Here is a 14769-nt window from a genome sequence, read left to right as displayed (position 1 = left end):
GAGGCAAAGATACAAGGTAATTACAGAGATAAAAAGTATATTATTATAACTGTGTTGATTATGCAAAACTGGGAAATGGGTAATAAAGGGATTATCTATCTTTTTAAACAACATTTCTGGTGTTGACTGTCCCTTTAAACCAAAAAGAGCAGAAAGGCTTCAGATGATTGAGGCCATAATTGGCAAATGAAGATGCATAAAACTTTTTTAAAATACTTTTTTTTCAAAATCATGAAGTCTCTGTTTAGTATCCCTTTAGCCAATCAGGATGTGGGGGTAGGTATCACTTGCAGAATTGAGCCCTCCCATTCAATTGGATAATCAGTGTTTCAAAGGAGTCTGTGGTTCCTGAATAAATCAATGGAATACAATATCAAGATAATTTCATTACTTTAAAAGCCCTTAAATATATTAAGAGGAAATACAAAATAATCATATGTATTTATTTATTTATTATTTTAGTCACGTTTGAATAGAAACGAAAATGTACCGATATTAATTCAAATAGTTTGTAAGGAAACTCATGGCTCAGTGAACTTTTTCTAAGCTTAAAACGTAACTCTCAGCTAAAGGGACAGTCTACACTAGAATTTTGTATTGTTTAAAATATAGATAATCCCTTTATTACCCATTCCTCAGTTTTGCATAACCAATATGGTTGTATTAATATACTTTTTACCTCTGTGATTATCTTGTATCTAAGCTTCTGCAAACTGCCCCCTTATTCCAGTTTTGTTGACAGACTTGCATTTTAGCCAATCAGTGCTGGCTCCTTGGTAACTCCACGTGCGTGAACACAGTGTTATCTATATGACACACATGAACTAACACCCTCTAGTGGTGAAAAACGGTAAAAATACATTCAGAAAAGAGACTTCACTCAAGGTCTAAGAAATTAACATATGAACCTTCTAGGTTTAGCTTTCAACTAAGAATACCAAGAGAACAAAGCAAAATTGGTGATAAAAGTAAAATGGAAAATTGTTTAAAATGACATGCCCTATCTGAATCATGAAAGTTTATTTTGCACTAGTCTGTCCCTTTAAGTAAATATACTTTTGTAAACATCAAAATAAAAGTACTGAAATAGATGATTTTGCTTATAGGTGTTTTTAGAGCAATTGTGTTGTGTTTGAGGCTACAGGTACAGCAATGTGTTTAAATTAGTCTGATAAATTGGTTACACTCGGAGAACCTTCAGGGGCTGCATTAGATTTATTACAAGGGCAAAGGGAACACAACAGGCGGAAATAGCTGCCAGATCTGATTTAGCTGATTAGGTCAGAGAGGTTGCTATGGGCCATTCACCTTTCATCATTGAGAGGATAATAATCAATAATAAATGTAATAATAAATATAATAACAATGACAACAATAATACTTATAATAATAGTCTATACACTGGCTAACACTTTACTGCCCTTTTTCTATAATAATAATAGCAATAAAAATCATTTCCTTAGTTTTTTTTTGTATTATTATGTATTCTGATGTAAACAAAAAAACAAAACAGTTAAATATAAGTAATAAGGTTAAAAAATAAGTTGTAAAAGCTGGAGTTAAAAAAGTGGAGTTAATAGAAGGCCAGTGTATATTGTGGGGATGCTATGAGTATTTCTCCATTTATTACTGTAGAATGTCCATGCATCACAGGTGCCAACTGCCCTACATTTTAAAGGTAGTTCCTTTAACACAGTGTTTCTCAACTCTAGTCCTTAAGAACCCCTAACAGGCCAGATTTGCAGGATATCTTAACTAGAGCACAGGTAAAATAGTCAACTGATCAGTAACCATGGTTACTAACCTGCTCTCGCCCATTAGCTGATTATTTCATGTGTGCTCTGGTTAAAAGGACAGTCAAATCAAAATTAAACTTTCATGATTCAGATAGGGCATGCAATTTTAAACAACTTTTCAGTTAACTTTAATAATCAAATTTGCTTTGTTCTCTTGGTATTCTTTGTTGAAAGCTAAACCTAGGTAGGCTCATAAACATATTATTAAGCCATTGAAACCTCCTCTCATCTCAGTGCATTTTGACATTTAGACGGTCTTAGTTCATGTGTGTTATATAGATAACATTGTTCTCAAAACACTGTCAAAAGAAGTGAAATAAAGGGGCAGTTTGCAGAGGCTTAGGTACAAGGTAATCACAGAGGTAAAAAGTGTATTAATATAACCGTGTTGGTTACGCAAAACTGGGGAATTTATAATAAAGGGATTATCTATCTTTTTAAACAATAACAATTTTCAAGTACACTGTCCCTTATCATGATATCAAATATGGCCTGTTAGGGATAACTGAGGACGGGAATTTAGAAACACTACACCGTGCGGTACAGATGGTGGGGAGAGAGGTAGAGTAGGGAGAAAGGGAATTTAAGAATTGATAGGAAAAGGCAGTTGAGCATGAGATCATCTACCTGTGACCTTTACAGCACCTATAGCTCATGATCAACGACTCGCCGGCATAGTGAGAAATCACACACAATATTTGTAGGTGTCTCTTCTTCACACCCAGAACTCATATAGCTAAATAAACAGCTCCCAGGCTAAAATGTGTATTTCTAAAATAATTTATAGGGACTTTGTTGTACCAATAAGATAACTTAGATCATCTCGCCAGAGAGGAGAGCTTTAGATCATCAGACTCTTAGGGGACGATTTATCAATGTCTGGCGGACCTGATCCGCCGTTAAGAGCTGTTGATCTTTTTTGCACTACAGAACGGTGTGATAGCTTTAAATAGATAAACTGAGAAATATTTTACAAAGCAAATAATACAGAGTTAAATTTGAACTATTTTAATTCACATTCCCACATATGTAAACATATAATATATGTATTTGGATTATGAAGTTATATACTGAATAATAACAACAGAGTTATACTCACTTTGCATTACATACTTATTGCACAGTAGTGCATCGAGAAATACAACTTTAAATAGCTACAATTTCAATTCATTATACATAGTATATAATATACAAAATACTACGTGTAAAATTTAATGAAATGCATTTCAATGAGTAATATATTGGTTTATTTACTTCTAATATTTGCCCTATTATCAGTAGGTATGGGCAAATGTGTTTGAATTCGAATGTTAGAACAAATGTTATTGTAGAAATTTGATTTACATAATAGAATGTTGATAAGAAGGAATATTCTTAAAAATTCGATTTTCGAATGTTATTTTCAGTTTTCGAATGTCACATTCGAATTGTCACATTGTTACATTTATAAAACACAATTGTAGACTAGAAACACTATTTCAAATTTGAATGTCACATTCAATTCGAATATCACATTTGAATCGAATATCACATTCGAATTTGAATATTACATTTCTAAAACACAGTATTAAACTAGAAATACTATTTCGAATTCGAATGTCACATTTGAATCGAATATCACATTCGAATTTAAATATTACATTTATAAAACACAGTATTAGACTAGAAATACTATTTCAAATTCAAATATCACATTCAAATTCGAATATTACATTTCGAAATTGAATGAATAGATAGCTAAACATTCTATTATTCGAATTAATATTTTCGAATTTTATTGAAAAATTCGAAAACGAAAATTCAAAAATAGAATGTTAGAATGTTATATAAACATTCGAAATTTGATTTGAATGAACGAATGTATCAAAATTCATTTAAAATTTCGAATTTTTAGAAACATTCGCCCATCCCTAATTATCAGGTAGATTACTAGTTATGCGCGCTATAGGGAATTTAACGAACAACAAAAGTTTTGTTATTTCACACTCTATAGCGCAGCCATTACAAGTTTTGAAACAGCCGGCTTGTGCATGCGATATGGTTGCATTGAGCTCCATACCGCATATAATACAAGCACTGTTTTGACGTGCTCATGCACGCTTTCCCCATAGACATCCATAGGGAGAGCGGGTTAGAAAAAAAAGCGTGGAATGAAAAGCTCCGTAACGCAACCCCATTGATGTCTATGGGGAAAAAAAAGTTATGTTTAAACCTAACACCCTAACATAAACTTCACATATAAACACCCTAATCTGCCGCCCCCGACATCGCCGACACCTATATAATGCTATTAACCCCTATTCTGCCGCTCCCCGACATCGCCGACACTAAATAAAGCTATTAGCCCCTAAACCTATGAACTCCCACATTACTGCCACTAAATACACCTATTAACCCTTAAACCGCCAGACCCCCACATCGCAACAACCTAAATTAAACTACAAACCCCTAAACCTAACCCTATCCGTAACCCTATACCTACCCCTAACCCTAACACCCCCTAACTTTAACATAATTAAAATAGAGCTAAATTGAAATTACAATTAGTAACTAAATAATTCCTATTTAAAACTAAATTCATACTTACCTGTGAAATAAAACCTAAGTTAGCTACAATATAACTAATAGTTATATTGTAGCTAGCTTAGATTTTATTTTTATTTCACAAGTAAGTTTGTATTTATTTTAACTAGGTAGAATAGTTACTAAATAGTTATTAACTATTTACTACCTAGTTAAAAAAAATACAAATTTACCTGTGAAATAAAACGTAAGCTGCCTTACACTAAAACCTAACATTACAAAAAATAAAAAACACTAAAATTACAAAAAATAACAAACAAAATTATCCAAAATAATTCTAATACCCTTTTAAAAAAACAAAAATCCCACCCCAAAATTAAAAACCCTAATCTATAATAAACTACCAAGGGCCCTTAAAAGGGCCTTTTGTAGGGCATTGCCCAAAATGTAACAGCTCTTTTCCTACAAAAGAAAAACAAACCCCCACCCCCAAACACACAAAATAAAACTAAAGTAAAACCTAATCTACCCATTGCCCTGGAAAGGCTATTTGTATTGGCATTGCCCTTGAAAGTGCATTCAGCGCTTTTATGAAATGCCCAACCCCTAATAAAAAAAAACAAAAAAACTTTACACAAAATAACAAACAAATTATCCAAAATAATAAAAATTATTCCTATTCTTATACCCATTTTAGAAAAAACACACTCCAAAATAAAAGAAACCTAATCTAGAATAAACTACCAATAGCCCTTAAAAGGGCCTTTTGTAGAGCATTGCCCTAAAGATATCAGCTCTTTTTCTGAAAAAAATACAAGGACCCACTAACATTACAAACCCCCACCCCCCAAACCCACAAAATAAAAAAAAAACTATCTAAAAAAACCTAATCATTATCTACCCATTGCCCTGAAAAGGGCAATTGTATGGGCATTGCCCTGAAAAGGGCATTCAGCTCTTTTAAGAGTTCCCACCCTAATTTAAAAAAAATACCAACCCCCCAAAAAAACCTTAAAAAAACCTTACACTAACCCCTAGGTACTCACAGTTGTCGAAGTCCCGCTTGCACGATCTTCATCCCGGCGGCTCTATCTTCATCCAGGCGGCATCTTATCTTCATCCAGGCGGCATCTTCATCCAGGTTGCTCCATCTTCATCCATCATGGGACCGGCATCTTCTTCATCCCTGAGGAGGCGGAGCTGCGATGCGCAGAGGCAGAGGTCCAGGTGAAGGTTAAAGGCGAAGGTCCAGGCGAAGGTCCAAGGCGCAGGTCCAGGTGGAGGTCCAAGGCAGAGGTCTAGGCGGAGGTCCAAGGCAGAGGCTCAGGCGGAGGTCCATCGATCCGACGTGGAGGTCCTCTTCATGCGATCGTCCGAAGCACACTGAGGATTGAAATGCAAGGTACCCCTTTTAAACTGGGGGTACCATTGCATTCCTATTGGCTGAATAATTTGAATCAGCCAATAGGATTTAAGAAGCTCTCATTCTACTGGCTGATTTGAATCAGCCAATAGAATGAGAGCATCTTAAATCCTATTAGCTGATTTGAACAGCCAATAGGATTTTAGCAGCCCTAATTCCTTTTGGCTGATTCAATTTTTTTATTTTTATAGGGCTATTAGATTAGGTGTAATTCTTTTTTATTTTTGATCATTTTGTTTGTTATTTTTTGTAATTTAGTATTTGTTATTTTTTGTAATTTAGTATTTTTTATTTTTTGTAATTAGATATTTTGTCATTTTTATAGTAGTGTATTTTAATGTGTATTTTAGTTTTCCTTAATTGGTAGTTAGTTTAATAGTTATATTAGTTTAATTGTTAATTTAAACTCAGTTTTTTTTAATTTAATTTAAGATAGGGAAATTGTAATTTTAATATAACGTTAGGGGGGCGTTAGGTTTAGAGGTTACTAGTTTAAATTAGTTTATTGCGATGTGGGGGGATTTCAGTTTAGGTGTTAATAGTTTAATTTAGTATATTTTGTTGTGGGGGCTTCCGGTTTAGGGGTTAATAGTTTAATTTAGTATATTTCGTTGTGGGGGGCTTGCGGTTTTAGGGGTTTATAGGTTTATTATAGTGGAGGCGGTGTCAGGGAGCGGCGGAATAGGTGTTAATATCTTTATTATAGTGTGGGCGATGCCGGGGAGCGGCGGAATAGGGGTTAATAAATTTTATTAGTGGCTGCGATGTCGGGAGCGGCAGATTAGGGGTTAATAAGTTTAATATAGTGTTTGCGATGCGGGAGGGCCTCGGTTTAGGGGTTAATATGAAGTCTATGCGTGTTAGTGTGTTTTATAGCGTAAAACTCATAACTACTGCTCTTGTCGGTATGGGGTGTAATGCAAGCTTTTTAGCCTCACCACAAAACTCGTAATGGCTGCGCTATGGAAGTCCCATGATAAAACGTAATTTTTACGAGTGCGGGACTGACATTGCGTTACAGCTATACCAACAAGACTTGTAATGGCTGCGGTGCTGTTTTAATGATGAAATGACAATTTTTTTACTACACGTTTGCCTTTACTACTCTCTGTGGCTAATTAATACTGCAAGTTGTCAGTAAATTCTACAATCTATCAATATTTATCAATATGTTCTCAAGAATGTCATGCATGAGAGATATATGGTTTTGCAAGGGTAGCTAAGTATGTTGATAAGCATATATAGAAATTTAAACTTTAAGTACTCCTAGTGCTAAATGTCACATGGGTAACCACTGGTATAGATAAAGTACTGGAGTGAATAATCATTGCGTCCATACCTTCATAGTAACTATTATAATGTAATATATGTAACTTGATTGTGGAAAACATTGCAATGGCTTTATGAATAGCAGTCCTCAAACAGCACAAAGAAATCTGTTGGCGAATAAGTATGAAATAGTGGGTTCAACAGACCTATTAGGATCCTCTATTAAAAAAAATTAAAAAAAAATCAACTAGCATAGGTACAAATTGTTTTTATAATGTAATGCTCTAATCAAGAACGGGTAAGAATAACTGTGAACAAATTACAACACTTAGCCCAGACAGAAAGTCTCTATCCTGCCAAGAAGATTACAGTATATTTATCCCACTCCAGTCTTATAGGAATGCCCAGGATGACAATATAGGGGTACAACTGCTTCTTCAAAAGAGGTCAGTGTAGAACCCCATGTTAACTTTTTGTACTGGAGAAACTGAGTTCCAATAGAGTCCAGTCTAGCTTCATTATGAGAGTACATCACTGCAACTTGGAGAGGTCTGTAGCAGTTAAGGACACAATCCCGATCTAGGCAAAGTTGCATTCTCTCTTCAAGAATGGCGCCTCTCACCTCAATGTGAAACTTCACAAGGCTAGCGTATGTAGTGGACTCCGGATAGCAGGCTTTGTGAGAGGAAGTATGACCCCTATATAGGCCATACATTACGCCTACTATAAATAAATAAAACAATTTACAACAAGGATGGGTGTAAAGGCCGCAGCCCGCATTTATTCAATAATTTATTAATTAACAATTTTCCAAAACAACAATTAAAAACATAAACTTCTTTAACTTTTAAAACAAAAGGTGCCATAGCACCGAGATGTACCTTCCCCCCGGTTTACAACCAGATACATCCCCCAAAACTCTCCCGCCTCTTTAGGGAGGTACCAACTTACTTAACCTCCAGATCTAAAACACCCCGCCACCAACTAAATACAATGCCTCCTGCGACAACCTCAAACAAACAGGGAGGGAGGGAGGGAACTTTTTCCTTGCGCTTGTATAAGCTAAAGAGGACGGTTGATACGCGCCCAAATTTGAAATAGAGAACTCAGGCTCCGCCCCCTCTTACCGGACGGCTCCATTGCCAAAATAGGGGTCACATTCCCCTACGTCAATTCTAATTCCTCCAGGGAGTCATGACCCCTATATAGGCCATACATTACGCCTACTATAAATAAATAAAACAATTTACAACAAGGATGGGTGTAAAGGCCGCAGCCCGCATTTATTCAATAATTTATTAATTAACAATTTTCCAAAACAACAATTAAAAACATAAACTTCTTTAACTTTAAACAAAAGGTGCCATAGCACCGAGATGTACCTTCCCCCCGGTTTACAACCAGATACATCCCCCAAAACTCTCCCGCCTCTTTAGGGAGGTACCAACTTACTTAACCTCCAGATCTAAAACACCCCGCCAAAGCACGCCAACGCGTGCCTACCCCACCCGGGCTAAGGCCTTTAACACAGCTTCTTTGATGTTAAAATTAAAAAGATGCAAACCTACTTCATTTAAGTGTACACCATCTTTCAAAAAGAAACAACGCCCAGTCTCGCCCTCGAACTCTACATGGCGAATGCCAAACCCCCCAATCCTGCAAACAAAACTACTAACAGATCTATTTACCTTTTTTCTAGAGGCCTCCAGCTTCCTCACATCCCATGCTGCCCTCCAAACGGACCTGGGTTCAATATCAGACCACACTAACACCATGTCAGGGAACAATTCCTGCAACCTAACCAAATCCCACTTAATTTTGTCCAACAAATCCTTCTGAGAAATGAAACCCAAGTCATTTCCTCCTGCATGTATAATTAGAATCGCTGGAGGCCGAAACAACCTAGCATAACCCACCACCTTTCCAAGCAATTGATCCCACCTCAACCCTCTGGTTCCAAACCACCTCAACCTCACTGTCTCCTCATTAAGCTTCAGCTGAATGCCCTGCTCTGTACATGCTGCTGCCTTCCGGGCCCAATAAATGTAGGAATGCCCGACAATCCAACAATGTACTGGTCCTGTCAAAACAAAAACAAAACCTAAACTCTCATATCAAGTCTAACATAAGATTTAAAACATCCAGACTTAAAGCCACCAATCCTCTTAATCACATTCTCACTCAAACCCAAATTGGCCGCCTCCGTCGCTGCCCCTATCCGAAACAAGTGAGTACCAAAATCCTTTGCCGCATAACCAAGCTTCGACAAAACCTTTCTAAACACCGCCAGGAATTGGAAACGCAAAAGACTGGACCCGTCCTGATGTACAAACAAAGGTAAGAAACCCATTGGACGCACCTCCAAAAAGGCCTTCAATATCGCCACCGGACAACAACTCCCTTTAGTTTCTTTAATCTGGATCCACCTTCCCAACCCCATTTGATCCGTTTTTGATTTCTTTAACCAAACCCATAACACATTATCTTTGATAGAAACATCACGGGCCCACAGACCCCCAGAATCCTGTCTATTAGCACCAACAATTTCAGATATACGAAAGGCACCAAAAAAGGCCAAAACAAAAGCAGCCTGAAACAAAAGAAATTCATACTCAGATGAACAAACAGCATTTAAGGAACCCAATAACTTTTTCAAAGTTTCAAAAACCACCGGACGCCTTCTGTCGTTACAAACCTGACCTTTACATAAGCCCCTTACTGCCAATTTAATTACAAACAGTTTTGTCAAGTCCTGACAACCTAATAACTTAAAAAGAAAACCCATTGCTGCAATGGATTTATGAACTTTTGACTTTGACCAACCCAAATCGCCCCATTTCAAGACCCATGCTAAGAGTCCATGACTCCACTCCTCATTTGCAAAAACCAAACCATTCGCTGACACAAATTTAAACCATTGCTTCCAAACAGCTACATGAGCCAACCAAGTACCTTGAGCTAAAGCTCCCTTTGCGACCCGAATTAAATCCAGCATCTCAGATCCCATAGCTCTGTCGGACATCCAACACCCCCCTTCTCTGCTTCCGGAGCCACTTTCCAGAACCTTTCCCACTGAAAGCGAGAAAGAGAATCAGCAATGACATTTTGACAACCTGGAACATGAACAGCACGAAATAAAACATTCAATTGCATACAATCCAGAACAAACAACCTCAGAAGACGAACCACTGGCAGCGAGCTAGATGTGAGTCTGTTAATTGCGAACACAACCCCCAAGTTATCCGTGTGGAATATCACCTTTTTGTCTCTAAGAACATCTTTCCAAATTTTTAAAGCTACTACCAACGGGAATAACTCCAGAAAAACCAAATTCTTATTGAGACCCGCCTGTTTCCATTCCACCGGCCATAACTCCGCAGACCAACGCCCATGCAAATATGCACCGTAACCCACCGAACCAGAGTGTGATAACCAAAAGTTATCTAATAGTGTGATGATTTAAATATGGAAAAATAAAGGTTTTGTTGCTCTTTTCTTAAAATAAGCAAGAGAAAATGATTTATTAAACTTACTTATTTAAGGTGAGACATTAATTTTGTAATTGATAGAATATTATGAAACTTCACTAAGGTATGAATATATAAATATTCAGGAAAGATTATGAGTAACTGAGATTTAAGTTCAGAGAAAGTCATATGTGTTACAAAATTATGCAACAGTAAATGCTGATTAAAGCAGATAAAGCAAAGCAAAGGATTAGACTGCTTGATAAAGTAAAGGTAATTTCTTCACGCACTCACACTTTCACGCAATAAAATATATACACAGTCCAGACATACTAGCTTGAATCCCAAACCGCAATATACTGAGTCAGATGAGAATCACAATAAAGGTTATAGGTATCTCCAATAACAAACAATGGTGTTTAAGGTTTAACCTTTATGAATGAATAAATTGTAGCGTGGAGAGCGGTACTTATCTTAACAGTAGCGGTGGTAAGAAGCGTTTGGAGCGGTAATGCCTTTTGGATATAAAGGCTGAGAGGTAAGTTGCAGCTCTTAGGTTCAGCGTCTGTTTGGTGTGAGCGCGACTTCGGCGTGGTGAAAGAAGTTCCGTTTGGCGGATGAATCCGGAAGATGGTCCCGGTCAGGATAGAGGCAAAAGTAGATACCCAGCGGGTATCGAAGGCGAAGTAAAAGACCTGAAGGTTAAGCAACAAATGCACAATGTGGTAGTAGCTCCACAGAGGAGCAAGGAGAAGTGAAAAACAGCTTCAATTTTCAGGCCCTGATTAATGGGTAAGCACTTCCTTAAATAGGAAGGAAGTGCTAATGCAGGTTTTAGATTTAAAGGGATATCACATGCCCCCCTCCTCAGGGAATCACCCCTGGGGATTCTGCGTGAGGTTTAAGTGGATATTTCTTATGGAAGAACTTGATCAATCGGGGCGAATGGACTTCGGAATGAATGAGCCAGGAGTTTTCCTCAGGGCCGTAACCTTTCCATTTAATGAGATATTCCAGTTTATTTCTGTGTATCCTAGAATCCAGTATGGATTCAACCTCGAATTCTTCTTGATGATCAACCATAACAGGTGGTGGCGGAATAGAAGAAGGATGGTTTTTGGTTGGGAATGGTTTCAACAATGAGATATGGAAAGAAGGATGTATTTTGTAGTCTTTTGGCAGTTTAAGTCTAACCACATTGGAATTTATCACATGTTCTATTGGAAACGGACCCAAGAATTGATTCGCAAGTTTCTTGCTAGGAACTTTGAGTTTAAGATTTTTTGTTGAGAGAAGTACTAAGTCCCCAACCTTATAATCAGGACCCCTACGATGTTTTAAGTCATAGTATGATTTTTGATATTGTTTAGCTTCATGTAGATGTCTTTTCAGGACAGTTAACCTTTCGTGGAGGTTAGATGTAAATTCAGTAGCTGTGGGAGAGTTTACAGATTTGTTAGAGAGAGATATAGTGTTTGGGTGGTAACCATATGTTGCAAAAAAGGGAGAAGTTTTGATTGAAGTACTTATGGAATTGTTATATGTGAATTCGGCCATGGGAAGAAAAACGGTCCAATCATCTTGGAGATGTGATATGTAACATCGTAAGAATTGTTCTATGGTCTGATTAAGTCTCTCTGTGAGTCCATTAGTCTGGGGATGGAAAGCAGTGGTATAAAGGTGGTCAATCTTTAATGGCGGACACTTTGTCAGGATCCATTTGTACATGGTTAGGAGTTATTATATAACCTAAAAATTTTATCTTAGAGACATGGAATACACATTTTTCTAATTTAGCATATAATTTGTGCTCCTTGAGACGGGTGAGTACCCATCTTACATGCTTTTCGTGATCAGAGGGTGTTTTGGAGTATATTAGAATATCATCTAAGTAAATTATAACACAGATGTCCATAAGGTCGTGGAATATTTCATTAATAAAATGCTGGAATGTTGCAGGAGCATTGCTTAAGCCGAAGGGCATTACATTATATTGAAAGAGCCCATAACGGGTTCTAAAGGCGGTTTTCCACTCATGACCTTCTTTCATACGGATAAGATTGTAAGCCCCCTTAAGATCAAGTTTTGAATAAATTGTAGCTTTGTTTAAACGTTCCAATAATTCGGGTATGAGGGGTAGAGGATACCTGTTTTTAACAGTAATTTTGTTTAAAGCTCTATAATCAATAATGGGTCTTATTGTACCGTCCTTATTGCGTACTAAGAACATTCCAGCAGCAGCTGGAGATGTTGAGTGGGATATAAAACCTTTTCGGAGATTGTCGTCTAAATAGAAACGTAAGTAAGTAAGTTCCTCTTGTGAAAGTGGGTATATTTTTCCGTGAGGAATTTGAGAGCCCGGTATCAGATCAATTGGACAATCAAACTCCCTATGAGGGGGGAGGTTTTCTGCCTCTTTTAGATCAAACACCTCTGCCAGATCCTGATAAATTTCTGGTAGTTCGGATTCAATAGCAGAGATTAACTGATATGGATAACATGTTTTTAAACAGAATGGTGATGCTAATGATACCTGTGGAGTGGACCAGTCAATGCTGGGGTTATGTTTTTTTTAACCATGTAAAGCCAAAAATAAGTGTATGCATGTGGATGGAAATTAAGTCAAAAGTAAGATATTCAGTATGTCCATTGTCAGTTGTCACTAGTAAAGGTATCGTTTGATGAGTAATGGGACCATGTTGTATGAGGGAACCATCAATAAGTTTTACAGAGACTGGTTGTGCCTTGCAAACAGTAGGAATTTTATTTAAATCAACAAAAGATATATCGATATAATTTCCGGCTGCCCCAGAATCGATCAATGCATTAGACTGCACGTTTTTCTGATCCCACTGTAAAGAAAGGTTAAGAGTCAATTGAGGGTTTTGAGTGAAGTATAAAATATTATGTTTTGAATGAATCTTACCCTTCTTCTGCTTTTGAAGAATTGGGCAATTATTAACTGAGTGTTCTTTTTGCCCACAATATAAGCATAGATTCTCAGATCTGCGTCTGGCCTTTTCTTCAGGTGTTAAAGGTCCTTTTATGGCTCCAATCTCCATTGGGGTCTGATTAGAAGTACCCTTTTCCTGGTTGGGTGTGTAAAGATACGGACGTCTAGGTGGTACGTCACAGGTAGCTCTCTCAGCCTTCCTTTCACGTATTCGCCGATCCAGGGTAGTACTTAATTTCATCAGTCCATTCAGGGTTTCGGGCATCTCCAAACGGGACAACTCATCTTTTAACAATTCTGAAAGGCCCAGTCTGAACTGGTTCTTCAAACTAATTTCATTCCATTTAGAATCATCTATCCACATTTGGAATTCAGTAATATAATCTTCTATATTCCTCTTACCCTGTTTTAGGGATCTCAATTTCGTTTCTGCCGTCATCTGTGAATGAGAGTCCTCATATAAGGATGTCATGGCTAAAAAAAATTCTTCCAAGGAATCTAAGATTGGATGGTTATTCTCAAAATATCTATTAGCCCATGAGCGAGGCTCCCCCTGGAGGAAGGAGATGGTAGTACAAACCTTGATTCTCTCAGAGTGATAAGTTTTAGGCCTTAATGAAAAAAGTAATTTGCAAGCATTTTTAAAGTCTCTATATTCACTTCGTTTACCAGAAAAGGGTTGAGGATAGTTAATGTGAGGTTCAGGGACTTCTGAGCTCTTGGCTGGTAAACATTCTTTTACTAGAGTTTTAAGTGCTTTATTTTCTGATTGTACCTCAGTTAAGGCCCTGGCTAGATATTCTAATTTTTGATGGATGTTGGTGAATTCATTTTTTATTTCACTAGGATCCATCCTATATTTTACAGGTTATAACCTTATAGGCCTGAAAATTCTGTGATAACCAAAAGTTATCTAATAGTGTGATGATTTAAATATGGAAAAATAAAGGTTTTGTTGCTCTTTTCTTAAAATAAGCAAGAGAAAATGATTTATTAAACTTACTTATTTAAGGTGAGACATTAATTTTGTAATTGATAGAATATTATGAAACTTCACTAAGGTATGAATATATAAATATTCAGGAAAGATTATGAGTAACTGAGATTTAAGTTCAGAGAAAGTCATATGTGTTACAAAATTATGCAACAGTAAATGCTGATTAAAGCAGATAAAGCAAAGCAAAGGATTAGACTGCTTGATAAAGTAAAGGTAATTTCTTCACGCACTCACACTTTCACGCAATAAAATATATACACAGTCCAGACATACTAGCTTGAATCCCAAACCGCAATATACTGAGTCAGATGAGAATCACAATAAAGGTTATAGGTATCTCC

Source organism: Bombina bombina, chromosome 6, assembly GCF_027579735.1.
Source record: "Bombina bombina isolate aBomBom1 chromosome 6, aBomBom1.pri, whole genome shotgun sequence".
In the NCBI taxonomy this organism is placed as follows: domain Eukaryota; kingdom Metazoa; phylum Chordata; class Amphibia; order Anura; family Bombinatoridae; genus Bombina; species Bombina bombina.
The sequence above is the reverse complement of the archived record's forward strand: the minus strand, read 5'-3'. Positions refer to the sequence as shown.